The sequence below is a fragment of the Mycteria americana genome, chromosome 6 (assembly GCF_035582795.1).
Source record: "Mycteria americana isolate JAX WOST 10 ecotype Jacksonville Zoo and Gardens chromosome 6, USCA_MyAme_1.0, whole genome shotgun sequence".
NCBI classification, from domain to species: Eukaryota; Metazoa; Chordata; class Aves; order Ciconiiformes; family Ciconiidae; genus Mycteria; species Mycteria americana.
The window spans coordinates 20,714,453-20,736,375 of NC_134370.1; positions in this window are offsets into that span (position 1 = coordinate 20,714,453).

Below are 21,923 nucleotides of genomic sequence, written 5' to 3' on the forward strand. Positions count from 1 at the left end.
GTATTGTTATGATAAAGTCACTAAGAGCAAAGTCTTTACAGGTGGGTTGGCTGGCTGGTGGAGCCAAGCATGTGAAATCAATGTGTTGATTTTGCTGAGTTGAGGTCAGAGTATTCACAGAAATGAACATTGTCTTTAATTATCCTTCTTAGTTTGCAGTATGCATGCAGGGGTTAGACTTTGATCAGTGTGCAGAGGTCTATTGCCAGGTCCTCAGCACAAGCAGCAAATGTGCTTATATGATTCCTCTTAAATATCAGTTTCACTGAGGCTGCTGCTGAGTTTATATTGCAAGTTTCAGGGCACGTCTGGAGGGATGCCACCTCTTTGAAAGAGAGATTAGCTGCCCCTGGAAGTTTTGCTGCAGAAGGAATGCTGCTGGATTCATTGCCTTGCCAAGAAGCCCAAATGTGGCACCTTTGTCTGAAGTCATGAGGGGAGGGAGAATGTAAGTGGCAGTTTAGTTTTGTGGGTGAGACCTCTCCATGTCAGATCTGAGATAGGTCCGGTGTTTAGTATTGGCTACACTATTATTTTCAAACTTTGGAGTTGTATTTAGACACTTAAATTAGTGACACTACCATTCAGTTGTATAGAGCATCTGCAAATCCCTTTGACTATAGGCTGGTACCTTGAAGTTTGGGGGGCTATGTGACTGTAACCATCGGCTGCCAATCTTTATGAAGAAACTAAACATGAGCCAAGCCTCTAGGGACTGTGCTGTGTGGTTCTATGAGAAGTGGACTTGATGATCCAGCGAGTCCTTTCCAGGCCTGCATTCCTCTGGTTTTGAAGCTGGAAACATGAAACAGGGTGATTTCTGAGGGCCCTATTAGTTTTGGCTTTAAATGGTAGCACGTATCTCCTGAGAACCATTCATGACATGAAAAGCTTTTCTTTTTTCGTAATGATAAAACCTAAACACACTGCTCAACAGTGATTTAATGAGCAGAATATTCCCGTTGTCAGGGTCTGATGCTAATAATAGACAGATGGCTGGCAGTTCGAAAAGCAGTCAACACAAAATATTTGCTATATAAAACCCAAACCATTTTAACTTGAAAAAATCGAACTGCTTATGCCAGGGCCAGATTGTAAATGAATTGGCAGTAAATACAGCCTACTGATAAGATGTGTTTATACTGCAAAAGTCTTGGAAACATATATAGCATAAAATGGCGCATCTGATGTTAAGTGAATTATACATAGAAAAAAGGAGGTGGGAAGAGGGACCTTGACGGAGGGTAGGAGCAAACTAGTGATAGGAAACAGAAGAACCAACAAAAAGGGAGAGCTGAAGATGAAATTTACTGGCTTGTTTTTAAGAGACAGTTCTGCCAAATTCAGAATTAGGCAGTAGTTACACCTAGCACTCTGCATTGTTTTGAAAAAGTCACTAAGAGCAAAATCCTTACAGGTGGGTTGGTTGGCTGGTGGGACCAGGTGCAGAACCGAGTAGTGTTAGTTGTCCATTGATGTCCCTTATGTTTCTTCATTGGAGTAACCAACTCGGCCAGGTTGATAACAGTAATGTCCCAGAATCTGTGTATTCTGGGGAAGCTGGGAGAGAAGTTGCATCTTGAGGTGTTTCTAAATTATGATGGGTTTGGGTCATTTATATATACCAGTTCTTTCTCAGGGCTAGTTCTCGGTCCTCAGTTCATTCCTGGCAATCCCAGATCCTGGATTTCTCTCCACTCTGTTGTCTCTAGCCTTGGAGGCTCTGAGATGTAAAGCACAGTCTCAGTGGGGAGCTCAGTGACTCCACTGCTCAGGATCTAGACTAGCAGGAATTCCCACAAGAGCAGGAAGTTCCCTGGCATTTTCCACTGCTACTTACTGCCTGAAACAAGGCATGAAAAACATGCAGGGTGTGCATTATAGCTCATCTTCAGAGATGTGTCCCACTGTCCAATAGTCATGATAAAGCAGTCCCATGTTTCATTAAACCATCCTCCACATAAGCACGGGAGACAGGCTCAGCAATTTGAAGATCTGTTCTGGGTTTGCATATGGGAAAAGGACAGGAGCTTTTCATTGCCACAGAACGCTCAAGGTGTGAAGTGTAATACAGTAGAGCAGCTTCAGGGCTACTCTTGGGGCTAAGAACTATTGACTGGCCCCCAAGTTAAATTGAATTCCCATATTGGGGAAGGAACAGTGGAAAGTATCATATTGGAAAAAGCTGTTTGAGGCAGAGCAATAGATACTGATACCTACCTGGATTTATTAAACAAGAAAACAGTCTGTGCAATAGCTCTGCTTTGCTTGCAACCATATGAAGGGATAACAAAGAGCCAGAGGGAAGACTTAGAAAGATGCAAACAAAGCAGCCTATGGAAGGACTGCATGCAGTCTCTTATGAAGAGTATTTGTGTAGTAGAATATTATTTGTCAGCACCTGATGAAGAAAACCTTTCCCTTTTGAAAATAATAGCAATGATTAATCCTTAAAAGGAAAAGGTTTCAAACATAGCCAATGCAAAAAATTTCAGTGATTCTTCATTCTAGAGAAGATGGAAAGAATCTGTGAGCTTAGTAATATCACTGGAGATAAAGAACTGCAAAACAATGGCATGCTATACCTGCTAAAGATTCAATTTTAAAATTAACCAGAGTATGATGAAAGCATGAGATAGATCTACTGAGAACCTTTCAGAAGAGTCACTGAAACTAAGTAGTGTAGTTTGGAAGTCTCTGGCCTGCCAAGAAAAGTAGTTAATTCTTAGCTTACAATGAAAACCTCCAGTTTAACAAGGGAGCTACGATTGCTTCTTCTATAACCTAATAACACAGATCAAAAGGTAAGGTAGACGTGGTTTTGTGGTCCTATATCTAGTCCTTACAGGTTAGCTATAGTCTCTGCAGGCAATTACAAGCTGCCTATTCCAGAGACATCTGGTAGAGCCTACATGTAGGTTACAGTATTGAGCAGATACTAAAGGGAGAGTTTGCAAATTTACATACTGCCTTGATCCATGTATTACATCTATTCTTTGAGCCATGGATCAGTTTTGGCAAGCTTTTTGACCTCTAAATGCTTCCACTTTTTTCCTTACAAATATGCAACGTGAAATATTTGATGTAAACTACGAAAACAGGCCCAGTGGTAGAGGCATCGCCATCTTGAACGCAGGTTGTGCAGTAATGCAGTGCATCTGTAAGGCTTCCTTGTGCCCATTTGGATTTCTGGAGTGGTAACGCTGCACTGACCATGGCTGGGAACAGACTTTTCCTAGCTGCTGTACCCTCACGCATTTCCAGAGTTTAGTCATACAGTTCGAAGTAAAGCATAAATTACAGCAGAGGCAGAGAGCAATTGACAGGTATGGGGAAAAGAGAGAAAGGGCCTATTGTGTGAGAAGCAGACAGCTCTGCTGACCTGAAAATATATTATTCTATGGAAGCGCGAACCAGAGGGGCTGTGGAATTTGTTCTCAATTCAGCATGAAAACCCTGGGCTGGGGCGACCATCCATTTGATGCGGGTGGTCCTTAATGCATGTCATAATTTACACTTAAGGCATATACGATCCCTTGAAATTCCCTTCTTAGGAGGACCATAAAAACAGTGTTGCATATGGAGCTCACTGGAGGTTTCTGCAAAGCTCCCCCATTGTCAGACATAAACACATCCTATTATTCTAGCTTAGGTCAGAGTTCAATGACTCCCCAAAGCTTATTTCAGTCCTAAGCTGATCCCACTGCAGTCCGGGTGGGCAAAATAGAAGTGTTTCCAACACAGCTACTTTCCTCTGGCTGCTCCGCTCCGCAATCGGAAGCAAACATGACTCCTCAGGCTATAGGTTAATGCACAGCTTATCGGTGAAATCACCCTTGCTCATCCTCAGGCTGTTTTCTGAAGGATTTTGCAAGCATTAATGAAGTTTCCTCTTCTCTGTATAGGAGATCCTAGGACTATCATTAACCTCATCTTCAAGAACAGGAATCGGAAGTTAAAAGACTTCATGCAGGGAATCCTTGTTAGCACAAGAAATAGATCACAGATGTGCCTTTGCCTGTCTGCTGCGAAGGCAGAACCCGGCCCCTCGCCGCACCCCGTGGGGCTTGGCCCCCCACTCGGACGCAGATGTCAGCGCCGTGCTGCCGTGCTGGGCGCTGCCCTGCTCTACACAGCCGCTGCCGGAGGGGCTTGCTGCGGGGCTGGGTGGGCCTGTCCCCCTCCCCTCAGGCACGGCCCCTGATGCTGTCCCTGGCAGGGCAGCAGCAAGCAGTCAGGGTGAACAGCAAGGTACCCACTCCGTGCAACGTGGCGGTTCCCTAGACCGAAGCTATTGCTTACTCCCTGAATGCCAAATGCACTTTCCAGGGCCATTTGTTTCTTGCTTGTGAGCACGGGAGGCACCTGGCTTGGGGAGCTCCCCAAAGTGGTTCCTCCGAAAAAGACCTCGCCGCCTTTGAGGCCAGCGACCCAAGGGCTGTCAGTACCCAGGAGAGGGGGTCACTGATGGAGAGTGAGGAAACCCTTCCTCTGCTGAAAGGAATGAGATGGAGCTGCAGAAGCATTTGCACTTGGACTAGAGGTCTGGGCTGTACGAGCTGGGGAGGAGGCACTGCATCCCACCCCGGGAAATTAATGGTAAAGGTTTTACTTACTTTGTACCTTATCTCAGCTGACAGGAGGTAATGCTATCTCTTTGGACTACATGGTTCTGTGGCACGAGGGATGGCTCCGCGAGAGCAGGTGAGAAACATTTTGGCCGTAGCTGCCGTTCAGAGACTTCAGAGCCAAATAAAGCAATGAAGGAAAAACAGAGAAAAATCTGACCACAGAATGTAAACAGAATAAAAAATGCTTCTTGTTAGGTGTCTTATAATAACTGGACCTCGTGCCTGGGGAGAAAACCAAGCTATTTCACCTAAAATTGCCATGTGCGTCAGTATTTGTTTCTCCTTTTTATTCTTCTGTCTCCCAGAATCAGGCAGTTTGTATCCTTAGATGTGGTCAGCAAAAGACCAGAATGGCAACTCAAATTGAGAGATCGGACAGCTGAACCTGGCCCTCGGTGGTTTATTATCTCTGCCAGAGCTTAACAGAGAGAAAATAGCAGGGACAAGGAATGAACACGCATGACCAACAGGCTGCTTCCCCCCTCTGAAATATTGCCCGTTCCCTTCACCAGAAGTTTCCTGTGCTGACTGAAATATTAACGGGGCCAAACAACGTGGGGGGAAGTTTGTTTATTTGTAGGGTCGCATATTCGTGCCTGGTTTAGGCCTGTCCTGCTGAGGAATTTCAGCTATTTTGCTGGAAAGCTGGGGGGGGTTATGGCCCCGGTGGGACGTGGAGGCTTGTGGCAATGCCTGCGACGGGAGTCAGGCCCAGCTGGCCGGTGGTGTCCCTGTAACACGAACAGGGGTCGGTGGGGAAGAGAAACTGGGTGGGAACTGGGCTGTGCCCTCAGGAACCTGCCGCTGAAGGGGGCGAATTGGGCCCAGGCCCATGGCCACCGCGGGGGCTAGCGGAGGAGGATGCAGGGGGGCTGCTTTGCGCCCCTTCCCTTGCCCATTCAGCCTGTAGCCCCTCGTAGCAGCTGGGGGTCTCCAAGAAGATTTGTTTTCCCTTTGAAGACCCCAGGCCTGGCCTCCACTGGAAACTGTCTGGGAGCCTCCTTGCAGAGGGAGGCTGCCCTGGCACCTCCCGTCCCCACTGTGAGGGCCTTCAGCCACAGGCTGCGAGGAGGTGGTGTATGAGGAGGAAAAGCACGAGAGCCCCTTGCATCCCAGGGCAATTATTTTTCAAGCCGGCGCAGCAGTAATTAATGCTCAGCCTGGCAGCTGGGCCTCTCTCCGGAAGCCCGGCTGGTGCAGGCTCCTGTGGGGCACCTCCTCATGCCCTTCCCTTGCGGTGAGGAGCGGTGGCTCCCCAACGGTGGCGGCCGCAGCGCGACCGTCGCTCACAGCGTGGGGAATGACGGCAGCAGTGGATGCCCTGGCGCCTGCCGTTAGGACGTCTTCATCTAGATCTTGGGAAGCACCTGTGCTTCCTGCCACTGTGGGGTTTCAGTGCGGATGCCTTGGGCAACAAAGCTATGAGGTCCATACCCGCCACCAGCCTCAGCGGGAGCAGAGAAGTGAAGATCGGCATGGACTAAACATTGATTTGCAAAGCCCTTGGGAGCCTGGGGTGCGTCAGGCAGCTGTTTTTATCTCTGTAAGCAAATGGCACAGCAAGCTGTATCAATCCGTTTCAAAGAACGGTTCTTCTCCAGATCCAGAGGAAATACAGGTTTAAAGCATTGTCTTTAAATAGACTAATTAAATAAAAATGGTAGCAGCGGAAAACGGCAGTGTTCATCAAGATTGTGATGACTGAAGCATGGGACCTGGCAAAGACCAATGTCCTCTCATGCCGAGGGCTGCAGGGGCCCTAATAAACTTACAGCTGCCTCTTCTGGACGCTGTAGAGAGACCAGTGTATCTCATTATCCTGTAGTGTAGTTCATTATTGTGCGGGTTTTAGTACAGAACCAAACTGGAATGACGGGCTTGCTGTGTTTGGTCCTATGAAGTCATGGTCCTGCTGCAGACGGGACGGTGCAGATGCACACGGAGTGGCTTGCTGCGCTGCAGACGGTTCACTTGCCTCATGAGTCTGGGATCCCTTTGTCTATGTGCTGGCCCGACTCGGGATGCTGAGGATATTGGTTTTGCATGTTCTTTTCCATTAGTATTATTTCAATGTTCTTTTTTTGTTGACAGTTTCTACAAAAAATATGTTTTCATTAGAAAATGCCGTGACCCTTCCCAAATTTCTAGTGTTGGATGACATTTGAGTTTGTGTATGCTTTGCAATCAAAACCTTAAATGGTTCTTAAAAAAAAAAAAAAGAAAGAAAAAGAAAAAAACCCCTAATATTTGAGAGGGGGTGGGTGTTTTCAAAAGAAAGATTAGCTGTTGCTTCTGAAAATTGATTTTCTGGCAAATGATTATATTACAGCCATTTTTTATTAAAAAATAGTCTGCTGACCAGCTGTAGCACATTCATGTTTCAAGAGAAGGAGGGAGACTTCCACATGCTGCAGTTTGCCTTGGACAGTCAGAAGGTGGGAGGGGAAACAGTAGTCCAGAGGTTTTCCCGAGCGCTGGTGCAGGCAGCGCATGGAGCGGTAGGCAGATCGGACGCCTGGGGCATCCTGCGGGGCTGACCGTGCATGTGGCCTCACACTGAGCAGCTACATCTACCTGTGGCACCCCAATACAAAGATATTGTATTGGATATTGGTCTGGAGCAGAAGTTGGTCTGGAGCAGAAGTTGGTCTGGAGCAGATATTGGTCTGGAGCAGAAGTCTTATGAGGAGCAGCTGAGGGAGCTGGGACTGTTTAGCCTGGAGAAAAGGAGGCTGAGGGGAGACCTCTTCGCTCTCTACAACTACCTGAAAGGAGGTTGTAGACAGGTGGGGGTCGGTCTCTTCTCCCAGGTAACAAGTGATAGGACAAGAGGAAATGGCCTCAAGTTGCGCCAGGGGAGGTTTAGACTGGATATTAGGAAATTTTTCTTCACCGAGAGGGTTATCAAGCATTGGAACAGACTGCTCAGGGAAGTGGTTGAGTCGCCATCCCTGGAGGTATTTAAAGGACGTTTGGATGAGGTACTTAGAGACATGGTGTAGTGGTGGTTTTGGCAGTGTTAGGTTTATGGTTGGACTCGATGATCTTAAAGGTCTTTTCCAACCTATATGATTCTGTGATTCTGTGATTCTGTGAATACGACGCTCCCTGCCCCTGGAAGGCTGCAGGGATGCAAACCTCATAGCCTGCAGATGCAGGACAGAGGTGCCTGTCTGGTCTGCCAGGCTGAAGTTGGGATGTCTGTCCGTCCAAGGTGGGAAATCTGGTGAAGAGGTTAAAAAGCATTAAGCAATGGAGAGGGAAAGCATAAATACCGCCCCTGAGCCCTCCAGTGACTCTTTGGAAATCACCATGACCATGCACAGGCTTGAAATTGTGGCACAGCCTGCAGACGTATGATGGAAGGTGGTGTAGAAGTGACTTTTGATGCACCACAGCACCAGAATAACTGCTGGCTGAGGGTGCAGAGGGCAGTGGCACAGCTGTGAGAGCTCCTAAGAAATGTCTGACGCCCAGGTGATGCCCGAGCACTAAAAAGCAGCTGCAGGCCCTGCAGTGTGCTGCCAGCGCTGAGCACTGCAGAATGCCCCATGATCTAGGCTGGAGGCTCATCAGGGCGGGGTCAGTGCTACAGCAGTGGGGCTGGATAATTGGCAGCTTTCTGGTTTGTGAAGTTCTTGCTTTATGTTTGGTTTCTTTTTCTAGAGCCCTCTCTCCTTGTCTGTCCAAATGAAAGTGAGCACGTGTAGCTAAGGTTGCTAAGTTAAGGGCTGCTCCCCTGGGCATCCCAGAGCTCAGTGGATGCTCTGTCCAATTTTTCCACACAGGAATTTTCCTTGTTGCATGCAGTGCAATTGTGAGCATTGTGAGCATCCTGGGATCTTTGGGTTTGTGATAGAGCAACAGGCTTACAGAAGAAAAAAAATCCTGACCACTGCAGTTTTTCCTGATCATTTACAAACCAACAACCAGCTCCGCCTCTATATCTTTGTAAGCTAACTTGTGTCTGCCCAGCATGTGTTGTAATTTATTGCTGTGTTAACAAACTACTGAGTTCACAAAGCCAGTGACTGCGCAGCCATTAGAAAGAGGAGTGAGGACGCCAGTTTGTAAACTTGCTCTTTTTTGCTGTCCTTTCTTAGAAATCAGAAGGGTGTTTATTTCTGTTGTGTTTTTGCATGGGAAGGCAATGGGCCTGGGTGGCCCATTCTAACTGCACAGGGGGTTAGAATGCCTTGGTGACCATCTGCTAAACCTCGGCAAGCAGCAGGTATGAGAGTTGGGGTTAAGGGAGCTGGACCCTGGGCTTGCAACTAACAGCAAACTGTGCTAAGGCTTTAGTCCCACATTCTCATCCGGACACAGCTTGCACTGCCAGTGTATGCAAAGTACCAGGGGCTGATAATGAGGGAGCACTGCCTGTTGACAGCCTACTACAGAAGGTACCAAAAAATGTCAGTGTTGCAAGTGAGGGGTACAGTAATAATGGTACCGACATAATACCAAGCAGTTGTATTGCTGGGTTGCATTTTGCAACTGGGAAAATGTTCCACCGCTTCTTTGTGACCTACTTATCAGAATGGTGAATCTATTGAAGGAGGGAAATACTGAAATATGAGTGTGATAAAAGATGGGAAGCCATGCTGATGCTATTCCCCACACTTAGTTGCTCTCCACCAATATTCCTGCAAGTAAAATTCAGACCACAAAAATGCTTGTAGAAAGCTCAGAGCTTCCTATCAGCACTCCCAGGAGTTTGTATCGTGGCCAGTTGTCTCCTGTGCTGCTTGCTTTGTTGAGAGCAGATGGGCACAAGTAAGTGGAGTTGAATGCAGCAATGTCACAGTAAGAATCGGTTTGCTTCCCATATCCCATTATGTTCCAGCAATCTTCTTGATGTTGTCGGTGGAGTATGCTGAGCAAATATGTGCCCTCTGGCTATATGCAGTGGTTGAGTGTTGGCATTGGACTACCAGCATGAAATCAGGTGTTGACCTGCAGCCCGCCTCCCACTATGGAGGCACTCTGCCAGCAATCCATACTGGGTTACACGAGGTGTGGGCTTGGTGCCAGAAGTTCCCTGTCATGGCTTTAGCTGGGAGGTGCTCAGCAGATTTCCCAGACAGCAACAAAAAGCCTTATGTCCTCTCCGTACTTCATCTGGAAGAGGGGGGAGCTCCTAGACTGGGCTGTTGTCAGGGTCAGCCAGCCCTTCTTCCCCCATCACTCTCACCGCATATCACGTGAGCTGCCAGTCAGCAGCAGAGTTTGCTACCTGCTCCCTTGCTAGTGCCTGGTGCATTTCAAATTTGGCCAAACTCATAAGATGATGGTTTTGCCAGTCAGTCAGTACATCTGAAACTTGCTGGTGGTCTCTGTGCCCTGAACCTTAATGGGGGGAGGAAGCAACACTTCATTCTAGGAGGTGACAGTGTCCCAGAGGACTCTGGCCTGACCTGTGTTTGCTGTCATAACCTTGTGAGGCAGTGGCTTTTTCATCCTGTATCTGTACAGCATCGAGCACAGAAAGGGTCCTAGCCTAAGGCTGGTGTGCCTACGTGCCATCATAGTAATAGTAAACATAGAAGAGAAGCATGTGACATTTGTCAGGGAAAAGCACAATAATCTACTCTGATTTTTTGCATTTGTCTATATACATCGCTGGAAATTTTGCAAAAACCTAGCCAAAGGAGTTGTATAAACTGCCTTAAATGTAAACCAGATACTGTCAATTTAGGGCATTTGCAGTGGTGGTGTAAACTGAGCCAGAAATGCTGAGCTGTGGGTCCAGGAGACAGCCAAAATGCAGCCAAAAGCCTTTTCCCTGTGTTTAATTTAGTACAAGTGTGACTGGATAGGTACCAAGCCGCGGTCCTGGTCACGCTCTGTGTAGGGAAACCTTAGGGGAAAGTGACTGGGGACTCTTGGTGAGAAGTCACAGATCTTCAATCAAGTTTTATGATGAGATAACAAAAGTTGGGTGAGTTGGTACCTGGAAAACCTGCCCTGAGGGCTCCTCTGTTAGGCTTATCTAAGGATACGCCTGTGAAGTGCTATGCAAATAGAGGTGAGTTCAATCTGCCCATGCCCAAGCAGACTGGAAACCATGTGAAGACAAACTGGGTGACCCTATGCCTCAGCTGACAAACCTCACTATGACCTTCAGCTTGGTACCTGTAAACCCCTGAGGGGTGAAGCTGGAGAGATGTGTCATGCAAAGGGTCACTCTGCCTCCCTTGGGTTTTATATTTTTATTTAAATACCTGTGGCTGGCTACTGTCAGAAACTGGGTTGGAGTGGTATTTGGGCCTGACACGCATCTGCTTTTTTTTTCTGGTTGGCTCAGTACATGTGGCTGTGTGGGGGTTAAGCCTTTTATAAAAAGACTTTGCAGATGTTCTTCAAGCAAAGCTTTAAAAGTGACCGGATCCAGCTTTACATGAGCCGCCAATGGAGGAAGCTGGATGCTAGAGCGCTTCTCTTGGAGGTGTGGTCCAAGCAGATCCAGGGAACTGGAAGCTGAAACCAGACCCATTCAGTGTGGAAATAAGGTGCAGATTTTTTTACAGTGAAGAGAATTAACTACTGAAATAATTTACTAGAGGCTGTACAGGGTTCTCTATCACATGTAGTCTTTAAATCAAGACCAGGTGTCTCTCTAAAATATGGCTTTCCTCAGCAGAAGGATGGGCTCACCACACCACAGGGGATGATGTTCTGCAGCCGGTGTGATGCCAGACACCAGATTGTTTGACTGTAACATTTCCTTCTGGACTTACAAACCTATGGATCTTGTGGACTGAAAGAACGGTAACAGGGAACGGCTCTTGCATCCACTAGAAGCATCTGGGAAAGTCTGGCAGGTTTATGAATAAAAGGGACTGGAGTTGCCTCTTGCGGTTTATGGGAGAAGGTGTCCCTGCATGTGAAAGCCCAGAGACTGGATAGTGGCTGGGCAGGGCTGCTGACTACTGGGGATCTGACTGTTTCCAGTCTAAAGGAAGAGCTGAGACATACTGATGTACCCTGACTGCCACCTGCTCCAGCAGTGGATGGGATTGAGAGCGATGATGGATTTTATGGATGGGCTTCTGTACTGGCACTTGTGCCTGGAACTGCCATGGTGCTGCAAGGCGATGGGATAGAGAGCAAGGCTCCTTCTTGCCGCCAGGTCAAGTCTGCAAAATGTGTGTGTGAGAGTGTCGGTGGGGAAAGAAAAGAGAAAAGCAAACACAGCTCAGAGGTGCACTGATATCAGGGCTGAGTTTACATGTAAGGTTTTGCTTTCGTCAGTGGCATCCAGACCAGCTTGGGAGGTAGGCATTCAGGAAAGTGTGTGTATCTGCGTTCCTCTAGACTGGATAGCCACTTGGCTGCTGCAGGAATTTTATTAAATTCAGACTCACTAAGTGAAGCTGTTCTGGAGAGAAAATAAAGAAAAACAAGGAAGAAAAAAAGAATCCCTCCCCACCAGAAATTGTGGCTTTTCAGAGCAATCTCATATGAGCTGCAAAATCCATGTAGTAAGCAGGCCTGGTTCCAGCTGCTCTGACGCCTGGAGAGGTGACGCTGTGCAAACAGAGCTGCGAATGGAGTGAGAAGTGTGGGGGCACAACATGCACTGCATTTGCCAGGCACTGGCAAACCCCTTAGCAGTGCATACTGTGCAGTCAGCAGTGTAGCCATGGTGCTCTTGTTGTGTCCCTACAAATTGTGCACCTCTTTCCAAGCTGATTGTTTCTTCCTTGGCTGGCCGAGGATGTCCGTATAATCTAGGATAAAGCATTTTGATTCAGTGAGCAATCTCTCACCTAACTACCTCTCCCAGTCACAGCCATCACATTGGCAGGCTTTGCTGACAGATGATGCTACATTTGGCAGACAAATTCCTGACATTTACAGCTTCTGCCTTGGTTCCACTAGAAACAGCCTGCATGGCAACACAATCCAACCCCACCGGGTTCCTGGCTCAGCTCATCATCATTAGCTGTTTTAAAGGCAGCCTCTAAAAATCTCTGTGCTTCCCCTCTCAGCACCTCACAGTGTGAATGTTGCAGCTTGCTTACAGATGGGGAAAACAAGTCACAGCAAAACATAGGCTGGTTCTGGGAAGCTTTTTCACAGTCATCACTCATATTGAGTGTCTGCAAGCTCTGTCTGAAACGGGGGCTATGTGTGAGGACACGTGTCGTCCCCACGAATTCCAGCACGCTGCCCCTACGCATGAAGTGAAGGAAGTGCTTTACCAGCTTGCTGAGCTGGCTTTGGGCCAGCGGGCAGAGTACTGCTGAGCATCTGCAAATCCCATGCTGCAAACGCTGTGGTTCCCCTCTCCCAGTGGGCAGTGAATGTGTACTGCTCACTACAGCTGGTAGTTAATCCCCCTTCCGCGCTCCAGCACCTTTCTGCTCCTCCCAGGAGTCCATTGCCAGGGTCAGACACGCTGCCTCCGGTGTGTGCAATTCATAGGTGCCCACGGGCTGGCTCTGCTCTTCCTTCAGTCTGCTGCCCCGGGAACTGGGGAAATCAAGATACATTGGCTCTGACATTAATGCTTCTATCTCATTTGCTTAATTGCATTCCCTGGCTCTGGATCATTCTTAAGACTTAGAGAACAGGATCAGATTTCCCAAGATGTTCAAGTGCCTACAGATGTAGGTGGGCTCCTATTGGGATCTTCAAACATTCCCAAACTGGCAAGCCAACTAATTACCCAGCAAAATCTATTTAGTTTTTTCTGCCTCTGTGGGAAGGGGCCAGTCTCAAAGGAACCAGACAGTTCAACATTTGCATGAACTGATGAGCAGCAGGTAACAGCTGATTCTCTGTCTCATCCTCTAACTCACCTGTGCACCTTATGGCCAAGGCTATTGCAGTGTAATACCATATTTGCTTCTAAATGCCTTTATTCAGCACCTTGGTCTGATCAGTGCCTGATGTTGAAGTCATGAGTACAAAGAAAAATGTGCATTCAAAGAGCACCTCAACCCGCCTGGGCAGTCTGTGCCTCTGGACCTTAAGCCTTCCAGACCAACAGCCTCCTTTAACCTGCACAACGTTTCTTGCCTTTTGTGCCATTAAAATGCTTGCTTCATTTTTAAATCCCAAATTAAGTAAGCAATACCTTTGTTTTCCGACGGCTGTTTTTGAGCTCTTCTGAAAAGCACAATTTTAATTTCCATGGGCTTTCCTTGCTTCCTATGTTCTCACAGGTGCTGCCCTATAGGGATGGCTGAGTGGAGCAAATTTGCATGTTGTTTGCATTTACAGAAAGGATATTGGGGTGTTCAGAGGTTGAGCGAGTTCCTCAGGCTCTGAATGGGCTAGTGCCTAAGCTCGGAAGAAAACCTGAGGGCACCAGAAGCAGCTTTTTCTTTTTTGCATCATGTTTGATCCTTGCCTGTGATCACCTGATGCAGATCAGAGTAGAGATTTTCCTCCTGCTGCACAAGTTCTTCCTCTTCTTTGCTCCTCATGTCTTTCCTGGCTGAAGCACTCCTTTGGAAGGCAGCAGACCAGAAGGAGTGCCCATGTAAGAATGACAAAGGGTAGGAAGTCCCAGATTGCTTGCCTGCCTTTTCTTTTAGCACCAGCTGTGCCCAGAAATATTGCCAACAACCAAGCAAAATTTTCTCAGTTCAAAACTGAAATATTTTTGAATAAAAAAATCATTACTTTGCCTAGAAATCATTCAAACAATAAAAAAGTCTTGTATAGATTTATAATGTGTACCTTGAATGACAATTCAATGAAGAATTGTCACCTGAATGGAGACTTTCATCAGAAGTGAAACTTCCATCTCTACTGCAAGCATTTGCCCACTCCAGCTTCTGACCATGTCTAACTCTGCCCTGGTATTTGGAGGTGTTCGCTGGATTTGCTTAGGCATCTTCAAAGGAGAGGTTTGTGTGCCCATGTCCAAATGTACACTTGGTGGCCGGGTGCCTATGTTGTGTCGTAGGACAGGGATGCTTCTCTGTCTGTCCCCGGGCTGAGCACTGGCCCCTAACGCAGCAGTCTGGTGAGCCATTTTTTTTCTCTTCCTGAGGCTTTGATATTTGCATGTTTGTGTTTTTATTATTCCTGGGATCTTTCCAGCCCTCTGCATGTCCTCTGGCGGAACAGTCCCTGCGCATTCTTGCATTTACACCCTCTCCTCCATTTCCACCCTGACCCTCTGAGTGCCAAAAGGTTTTCTACAGAGGAAATAAAACCTGTGCGCCCTGGAAGCTGCAAAGTTACAGGCTGACTGGGGACCACCGCAGCATGGTGGTGAATATCCCTGCACAGCACTTTCTACTGCATATAGGCCAAAACCAATTGACTTGAGAATGGCTTTTTTATATGACTTGTCTCAAGAGCAGGACTAATAACATTTTTATGTGGCAGATGTGTTGTAGTGCTTTCATTCTGTTTACATGGCTGGGAAGGTGACCCATCTTACTTTTCATAGCTGCCATCTGTTGGTCAAATTCATTCCAATGCAATCAACCAAGTCATGGTTTTGTTTTGGTTTTTTTTTCATTTGTTTTGTTCTGGTTTTAATTATTGTTGTCTCTGGGAATTTAATTCTGGGCTTTTGGTTCAGTGAGTAGAACAAGCATTTCTCCCAGTCTTACAATGGCTGCTTGAAAGGGCCTGCTGATGGTAGAAAATAGTCTATCTTTCTGCTTGCTTGCAAGTTTTTCAAAAACATAAACCAACCAAAACCAAACCTTTGAACAGGTGAGCACTCAGTCAAAGTGGTGGAATGATTGATTTGAAGCCTTCTCACAATGCTTTGTCCAGGTCAACAGAGGACAATAATTAAAAGATCCGTATCAACATGGCTCAGGTTTCAGGCAAATTAAGAGCCGAAGAATGCCAAGAGCCTCTTTCTCTTGAAAAAGAGAAAGGTCACATATTATTCCCTAAATTAAATCTTCTTTCACAAATTCCACTAAACTAAGATCATATCCAGTCCATTCTTATTAAGGAATGATTTGCTTTGTTTATTTTTATCAACAGCCCTTGCTTCTGCCTTGTAACTATGCTTTGTAGTGACAAGGAAGCAGAAATGGAGAAGCTTTCCTGGGCGGCCAGCAGAGAGGTGAGCTGTGCTTCTCTTGCCCAGAGAGAGGGGATGGGGATGGGCAGAATCCCAGCACATGGGGGCAAGCGCTGCTTTTTCAAAGTATTCATTGGTGGTGTCCTGTCTCCACGTGTGGTGGGGATCCTGGCTCCCAAGGCAGTCAGACCTGGACAGGAGATGGGAGCTGGGGCCACTGTCTTCCTACAAGTGTCTCACTGGAGGTGCTGGGGCTCCAGACACCACCCTCACCCTGCTCCTGCTATTCATTCCTGCCTGTGGGCGCCGATGGAGGCTGCCAGCTCTGCGTCTGAGGCTAAGGGAGCCTCCTTGGAGAAACACTGCCCTGAAGGATCTCGCTTGGTACCTAGCCCTGTTCCCCAAACGCCTGCTGGAGGTCTAAGGAGCTGACATCTGAAAGCCTGGCTGGATTCACAGCCACACATCTTTACACCTCCTGCGCTGAATGAAAAAACAGCTCTGGTGAAATGTCTCTGCTCTCGGGAGCTCCCCCGCGCTGGCAATGACGACAGTGGTCCAAGGCCACCTCTGTGAGAGGGGCAGAGAAACCCACAGGCTTCATAGCACCCAGCCAGTGCCTCAGCTGCTGCGGGAGTCTTCTCACTATTTGCCCATCTGCATACAACTCGTCTCTGAGTAGAAAGCTGTGCACTTTCATAGCCACATCTTCAGGACCCAGCCTTGGAGCCGGGTGGGCACAGTCTGTTAACAGCGGGTCCTCTGGGAGGATGGCACCAAGGAGATTCAAATCCGCATAGAGACGTTGTGGACTTCTACAGAAGAGCAAATGACACTGTGAAAAGAAGAGTTTAAGTCTCTCTGTGGTGGTAAAAATTTAGGAGTGATTCTACTGCAGGCAGCAGAACTATTCTGACACAGGCAAGAAGTAAATCATGTCCTCTCTTTTCTCCATATGGGAAAAAAAAAATGTGCTTTCTGTCCCATGTGGCACTGAAAAACAGGACGGGATGGAGAGAGTTGGTCTTTGTTTTGAAAGCACTAGAAATCAGAGACTTTCAAAGCATTTGCAGGGAAATGCTTATAATTTAAGAAGATTGTAGGAGAGTTTTGGTTAATGTAACTATTCAATTACCTATAGAAAATGGAATTTACCATGTAGGAAAAATGGTTGAAGGAGAAAAAAAACCCCTTCTTAAAAGAACCTGAAAATGGTGTCACTGTTGGTTTGAGAGTGATCTTATTTTTAACTTCTACTGAGAAATTTTGACTGTATCTGTATATTTTTACAAAGCCTTTAGGGATCCGCTGCAAATTTCTGGTACTTTTTGGGCGGGAATGGGATTTTTTTTTTTTTTTAAACTAGAAACTAGTCATATACTGCTCATTAGTTTTACCTGCATTTATATTTCCATCAAACAAAGTTCTGATAATCACTATAATAGGGGCTGTGCTTATTTTGCCAGAAAAACTTTTTTGTTATAAAAAGAACGTCACAGGAAAAACATCTGTTTTGAAAAAACGCATTTTCCTCTGACAAAAAAACCCTGCTTGTTTAAAAGTGTTTAACTTTTTTCGGAGCAGGTCATGAAAAAGAAAATGAAATGAAAAAAAAATGTGGGCAGCTGAGAATAATGGTAACAACCTCTTAGACTGGCTACACATGTGGGTGGTGGTGGTGACTGTGCTTTTTCTATGTAAGTACAAATGACTTCTGAGATTTCATATCTTTATGAACTTTGTTAAGGTAGACCAGCTCTTCAATAGGAACCTGGCCAGAATACCTAAGCACTGCGCTTCCACCTTAAAGCAAATGTTCAGTGAAGTGAAGCTGAATTTCACACAGCCAGGTAAAGACCAGTGGAGGGCTCACGCTGCAGAAACAGAGGTCAGGTTAAACAGGGCTCTGTCTCACATTTCACCTAGCTCCCCTGTCTGTAGTATGGCAGAGGTGGGCACCAGATGAAAGGGGAGGAGATGAGATGGTGAAAGGGGTGACGGCAGATGTGTACCACCCATACATTCCTCCTCAGATGCATTTTCATATCTGTTTGGCATTTCAAGGGTTATTTTCCTATGAGCGTCACTCAGAGACATCCAAGCCGGTGAGATCCTGCACTTGAAAGGCCAGGAAGGAGAAGAGTTTACCAGGGAGGTACATCTGACACGTGTGGTAAAGTGTGGCTGTATAAATTAAAGGGCTGAATGAGCCTCCAAAGAAATGTGGGCTGCCCAGCCTCTATCCCAAAATCAGTGGGGACTCTGGGTTTTCCTTTTCCTCCCAGGGCAAAGGTATTTTTCCAATGGTCTGAACTCCTGACCCAAACTTTTGCAGATCCATAAGTGAATGTATTTTGTTACTCCCTAGATGCTACTATTTTTAAGATCTGGATCATCTATGGAAAATAGGAGTCAGATGCTTAAAAGTCTTTGTAGGAACACTGCCTGGGACAGCAAACAGTCTTCGTCTTTTAAAATCTCCTTTCACCCTGCGGGTTTTGCTCACTTGTAGCCTCACAAATAAAGCTGTAGCCCTATACATGCTTCCATTGCCTTCTGTCTTGCCAGCAATGCAGTTTGCCTGGGTATGAAGCCTCCAGCCCCAGAAACGTCAATGGGTACCAAATGCTGCAGGGTTTCTCCTCTGCAGTCCAGGGGAGAGGAGCACAACCATCCTGTCTCTTCCTCCATCTGCTGGCATCTGTAATGTGGAGGAAATGAGGGACAGAGGCATTCATTCAGAAACTGAGCCTTTAAAGTGCCTTTAAATACCCTAGTTGAATATCTTTGCTCTCCGACTTACCAGTCCTGCTGCAAACGCAAAAAGTGGCAAAGCTCTTTTTATGAGTGTTTTCAGTGGATTTTGTTAAATGGAATAAACATACATGTGTAAAATTCAGCAAACCCAGCTCTGAGACTACTGCTATAACAGTGTTAAGATAGTACAATAGTCAAATCAATGTCATAACTGAATCTGAGACAGTGAGCCTTGGTGAGGCATCAGTGAGCTCAAGCAGCAGGTATCCATTACAAACCATAGGATCCCCCCACCAAGAAATATGTGTGCAGGTGCCCAAAGGAGATGTTTTCCTTCAAACAGGTGTCTCAAATATTGTTACGGTCTTCATGGGCACAGGGCATGATTGCCTGTAGTGGTTTTTGGATCTTCCACCCAGGAAGGCAGCCCAGGATGTGAAAACCATGTCAGTTCTGGTTAGGGCATTAGAGGGAGACAGTGGCAGCCTGATCTATCAAGGACGCAACCTCTGCTTTGGCTCTTCTGCTGATCCAGTAGAGCAGGATCTTCTTCTACTCTGTCTTGTATTGAAAGAAACCAGTTGCTTTGACTTAGAAAGCATCTTTAAGCTTTGGGATCAATTAAGTGGCTTATTGCTTTTGGAAATAGGTTTGATCTATTCAACTCACAGTAGGGAGGTGGGAGGCCACTATGAAAAGTCCAGTCTCTCCTGACAGTTTCCTTGCAAAATCTGCTATTAAGGTGGCATGGACAATATTTCTTCTGTATCACAAATGCTGAATGTGAGTTTGGTCCATGGAAAAAAGAAAAAGCTATCCATCTGGAACTTCAGATAAGATTTTTTACCTATTAATGGATTTTCTGTCATTATTTCATTAACTCTTGAAAAATATTGCCTGGTGGGAGATTAGGGAAGCAGCTAAAGTTTAGAATTCTTTCCCATGATATTTAACGCGTAGACAGGGCTACCTTTCCATTTTTGTCAGGATGAGAGCCACTTAGGGTAAAGAAATTCAAGACTGCTGCACACCAGACACAGGCCATATTTGGGTAACTTTTCTCATGAGAATCAAGTACAAATTTCAGACTAAATTTTCAAGGCACGCTGTGGCATGGGTCCAGTCTATCTAAAAGATTGCCTGTAGCTCTGGAATGAGGACAGTGAAGGAAAATCCTTTCCCAAACCACAGGGAGACTTTCTGGTTCCCAAATAAAACTCCTCTGTGTGGTGACGCCTTCTCAAGGATGGATGCTCATGCTCTCCTCCATGGTAGTAGGGCCTCAAACACTGCAGTATTGCTGCTGATATCATTGGGCTTTAAGAAGTGGCCATCAAGCACTGGAGTCCCTGTTGGTTTTCTTTACATGGGAAACATGTCTCTCATAGGTCCCTCTGCCAGAATGCGGAGTGGATGCACTTGTGCAGGAACAGAGCCCTCCAGACAAGCAGTGAGATCTTCACATCTTTTCCTGTGCAAAATTTTGCTTTCTCCACTGTCTGTTAGCCAAGCTCCTCCAGAGGGCAACGGGAAGCCTAAATGACTGGTGGGACTAGCAGCTGGATTAGATGGCTACCTCATTGACCAGCATTGTGACCATGGACAAGTCAGAAGTCCGTTTTGAAGAAGCATGTTGCATGTGATCTTTTTTCAATTATAGTTACTCCTTTACGAAGGTGGTCTCTGCTAGGTGGTAGTAGTGGCTGGAGTGTCCTACAAGGGAAGAAAGGCAGAGCTCCATAGGAAAGACAGTAGCTAAGGTGCCTCGCTACTATTTGAAGGAAGTGGCACCGGACTCTTTGGCAGGTGAGATCTAGGAGGATTTTTACTAAGAGGCCTGGAGTTCTCAGAAGGGTTTTAGTTCAGTCAGTTGATAAGTAACATAAACTCTGGGCTCAGAAAATAACAGGCATTAAAGGTGATCAGGGATTTACAGTCTGCATTCCTAAAACTCTAGAGGGCAAGGTATTAGGTGGAGGCTAGAACCATTTATTTTAGTTATATTAAATGGAAACTCTAGACACTGTCTGACTCTGCCTGTTCTTACTGCTAACACCACCTGGCAGAAAGGTTATGTTATTATTATCTGCTGTTTACTTTTCTCCTTTTAAAAATCTTTCAGCCTCCCAATCAGAAATGGGCACAATGCCATGGGCTCTAAGAGACCAGGCTCAAATGAGGAAAAGCAAACAGATATGGAAAGTGGTTGCAAACATTTTTCATCTGGGCATTCTATCTGGGCAATCCTCGGGAATGCCAAAAGGATCTGGATGAAAACAGTCTACCATCTGTAAAAAGGGATGGCAAACAATATTTTTCACAAAGATACAGAGCAGCTGTACTTATGAATCTGTAGTTCAGGTAAATGCTGCCTCACCCACTCCCCCTACTTAGCCAGCAGCTAGCCAGGACCACGGGAAAGACCATTGTCTGGGCGGTGGGCACCAGGCCTGCGTGGCTCTGCCAGCAGGTCTGCGATCTTCTCCAGGGCACTGCAGGCTCGCCGAGCTCTGTGCCACACTATGTTCCTTTGTGGTATAGTTTGGGTAGTTGGTTGTTGCGTGGGGTTTTCCCAGGTACGTGGCGGGTCCAGCCAGTGAGAATGGCAAGAGGTCAGTAGGGCTGCGTTTAGGGTTGTACAAAATAGCTGAGAGCTGAAGGAGCAAAGAGCTACTCTGGAACGTTTCCTAGGGCCTCAAAGCCCCACCAGTTCCTTACAGTTCTATCTCAGGACCACCTCTGTTGCATCTGTAAAATTTGCCATCCCAAAAATGCAGATGAAAGGGGAATTTTCCCCATACTATTGCAAAGCCTTAAGCCAATCCCCATGTTCAGCACCTGCGGAGAAAGGATCCTTGCAAGTGAATGATTCTCGGCATTTACAGCAGTACAAAGTGAAAATCTTGTTTCAGGAGCATTTTTGCTCCCTTTTGGAGGCAGGGGGAGTGAAACCCTGCTCAGAGATGGCAGCTCATGCCCCATGTCTCTGTGCAGAGCATCGCTATGATGTTTCCAGGCCCTGTTGCTCTGTCTGCGCAAGGTAGATGCAAGCTGCTGACCTCCACGCCACTCAGTAAACCAGGGAAACCAAATCGATTTTTCTCCCTGGCTCCTCCCATAAGGATATGACACTCCCAACAGCTCTTTTAGCATGGCAACTGCACCAAACACACCAGGAAGAATAAATTAATTCTTAAAAATAAACAGCTGGCCATAAAAGCACCCAGGAAAACCCTGGCCTCTGCTCTTCTGATAGCCTAGGAGTCTCAATGACAAATCACCCTTGCTACCTCCCCCCAGTGAATATTCCCTGCTTGTCAGGTCAGCTAATTGTTTTGGAGTGGATGTAATACATCTTCTGCCAGGAGAGGTTTGTGAGGCACATGATGCTGTAAATGATCTTGTGTTTATCTAATCTCTTCTCTTGCTGCTATCATTGCACATGTATACAAACTCCCTTTATAGCTTCCCTCCAGCCACTGCTCTGGTTACAAGCTTAAACAAGTCCTTGCTCATTTTAGAGCTAC